This window comes from Juglans microcarpa x Juglans regia, chromosome 6S, assembly GCF_004785595.1.
Source record: "Juglans microcarpa x Juglans regia isolate MS1-56 chromosome 6S, Jm3101_v1.0, whole genome shotgun sequence".
NCBI classification, from domain to species: domain Eukaryota; kingdom Viridiplantae; phylum Streptophyta; class Magnoliopsida; order Fagales; family Juglandaceae; genus Juglans; species Juglans microcarpa x Juglans regia.
Genome location: NC_054605.1, coordinates 3,178,900 through 3,182,185, shown reverse-complemented (window position 1 = coordinate 3,182,185; position 3,286 = coordinate 3,178,900). Strand labels below are relative to the sequence as shown.

Genomic DNA, 3,286 nt, shown 5'->3' with positions numbered 1-3,286 from the left:
TGGCATAAGTGTGAAGACTTTACAGATCACAAAAGCGTCAATTATTCTTTTGAGCAAAAGAACCTTAAAATGAGGTAAAGGAAATGGTTGAAATTGATCAATGACTACCGGTGATACATTAAGTACCACCCCGGAAAGGCAAATGTGGTAACAAATACATTGAGTCATAAGAGCAAAGCAAGAGATTCATTTGTTCTACCATCGGAAGTAAGAACTCTTTTAAACGGTACGAGGAAACTGTTGATTGGAGACCAAAGTCGGGAAGTCGTTCTGACCTCAATCCAAAATTTTGTCCCATTGGATTAGGAAGAATTAAAGAATCGTCAGAGAGAAGAAAGTCAATTGATGGAAGTCATTAGAAAATTCAAGAAGTCAAAAGTTCCAAAAGACTTCAGTGTCACGGAGGACGGGACTTTGTATTACAAGAATCAGACAGTAATCACAGTAAATCAGTAGTTGAGAGATAGGGTGTTAAAGTTAGCTCAGAACATTTCCTACACAGCACATCTTGGTAGTACGAAGATACACCAGGATCTGAAGAATCATTTCTGGTAAGAAGGAATAAAAAGGATGTGGTAGAATTTGTGAACAAATGTTCTATATGTAGACTTGTTAAAGCAAAACATAAGAAGTTGGCAAGTGTGTTACAGCCACTTCCAATCCCAGAATAGAAGTGGAAAGATATCTCGATAGATTTTGTAGTGGATTTTCCAAGAACTATAGTTGGGAATAACACTATCTGGGTAATAGTTGACCATTTAACCAAGAGCATCCACTTTATACCCACCAAGAATACAGATTCCTTAGAGAGATTGACAAGGATTTACGTATAAGAAATCGTCAGACTACACAGAGTACCAAGGATGATCGAGTCAGACAAAGACCCTCGTTTCACGTCACGATTTTGGTAGAGTTTACAGAGTTTGATAGGCACTAGTCTCAATTTCAGCAGTGCCTACATAGTGTTTACCATACTCTCCATGGTTGCATCTTCTATATTTGCATGGGTTGTTTCATCCACTAATTCTTGCATTGGGCCAAGCTCAATTTCATAGCTAGGAGCATAAAATGTGACAATTGAGAGCCAGTCTTTCTCCTTGTGAGTCATTACTCTGTGCTCCACACTCTTGTATTTACCATTTGTAAGAACCTGAAAATTTTGGGAAATCGAAAATGCCCTAGTTTTCATATTGACCTTGAATAACGAAGCCACATATAAAGATTTCAGATCTCTTACTTCTATGGTGTCACCATTGTTGATCACAAGCGCATTTGGGATGGGCTTAACAGGAACCCATGTGTTATTTTTAAGGATTTGCAGTCCTACTGAGTTGCCCTTTCATTGCTGCAGCACTTTGAGGGTACTTCCATCTAAATATGGGCTTAAGACCTAACACATGGTCAAGTCTTGAACATGGTGGGTAGTAGTTCATCCTAATGGCTTGAACAGCCACCCCCAAGTATCTCTGCAAAGATGTTTTGTCTCAAGCCCAAGCTGATGGCTATATATTTTAACATATTCTTGCAAAGTTTCATCACTTCTCTCCAGTAAACATATATAGTTTCACTACAGATAGAGGCAAAATTTAAGGGTTCAATAATTTACGAAAATATTGCAAACTATTGGGATAAAGTATAGCACAACAAGTACCTGAACTTGGTAGGCTTTGTTGGCCATAGTTTGGGGTTCCTGATGCGGTAGGGTTTAACCCTAAGAGCAAACATGTTGCACCAATCAAGCTTCTAGTCCTAGTTATAGTCATATAGTTTCTGCATTCATCTTTATTTTTAATTACTTTTTTGAAGTGTAAGTAAATTGTTAGTCTTATAGATTGTAATCTTTAATCTTGGAAAATTTCTGCATGCCATTTTGAGATGGCTTGGTGCTCCTTTTTTTTACATGGTGAATAAACTCTTTGCTTTAAGATGATAATGTCTTTTGTTATCATCATTTTCTAAAAACTTTTTGTTTTATTATATTACCCATGCACTTGGTAGGTTATGAAGGTATTACCTTATCCTTTACCCTGTTCTTATATGACTCAGAAGTGTTTTTTGGGTTGACCTCATTTACTAAGTGGTTATGAGATCTTCCCTTCAGATTAGCTATCCAATGCCCTCTTAAAAATACTTGTCTAGTTGATAGCCTATTAATAAATTCTTTTGGTCTGATGTGTGTCATGGTGCAATTAAGGTACTCTTCACAACACCCATTATTTGAGTCCCTAACTGCTTAGGAAACATTACTAAATTGTTTGATCATGTAAGATCATTTTCTATAGTTGAAAGCCAATGTTAAGAGCATAGCCTATTAATAAATTCTTTAGGTCTGATGTGTGTCATGGTGCAGTTAACGTACTCCTCACAACAACCCACTATTTAAGGTTGCAACCACTCAAGAAACATTGTTGAAGTTATTTGATCCTTTAAGATCCTTTTCTATAGTTGAAAGCCACTGTTGAAAGCCATTACCGAAGCTTCAGAAGGATCTGGGGTAGGGTTCAACCCCAAGAGCCTTATTGTGGGTGATTTGGTGAGAGGAATAATCAGATTTTTGTGGCTATTGAGAAGTCTTCTACTGTGATGAGATTTTTTTTTTTTTTTTTTTTTTGTGCTCTATTTAACCTTATTGGGTAATTCGAGATTCCTCTTGTATACTCCATGTTTACTTGAGGTTCTTTTGCTGAAAAATGAGTTGCAAATGAATTGTGTGCTTAAGATTCATTCTCCAAATAATGTTTTAGGTGGAATCTTTTGCTTCTTGTTCAATCCATGTCGAAATTTATGTGATGTTCCCCATCTTGTTTTGGTCAGCTTGATTATGGCATTCTATATTGGTTTTGTTTGGTTAGATAAACTACATTTCAAATAAAGATGAGTCAATTGACTGAATCACTGAACAAGCTTTCCTCTCTCATCTCCTTTTTGGAATACACATCTATGTTTTATAGGAGATCTAGATAAATTGTAACACCTCGCTCCCCAAAGTAAAGAAAGACGTTATTTCTTTTTAAAAACTCAAGGGAGCCAGAATGCTACTATTAATTCTGACTTAAAAATATATTTATTTTTTTCTAAGGAAGTGCCAAGTACAAAGATTTCTTATAATAAATAAAGTCTTTTGTTAGTAAAATACTGAAATAATAAATGAGAGCTCGCGGAAGCATTTATTAAAATTCCTCAAAATCCATGCCATAAAAATCATAACTTAAAATCTTTGTACATGATCTAGGTCACTGTCATGCTCTACCTTCATAAATATTCTAACCTAAAGTGGTTTAAAAAC

The 3,286-nt window shown here is 35.7% G+C and overlaps 1 pseudogene; it reads right to left on the bottom strand.

Moving 5' to 3' along the window:
* Positions 1-914: 914 nt before the first annotated feature.
* Positions 915-2,182, bottom strand: LOC121236534 (annotated as a pseudogene).
* Between the last annotated feature and the right edge of the window lie 1,104 nt (positions 2,183-3,286).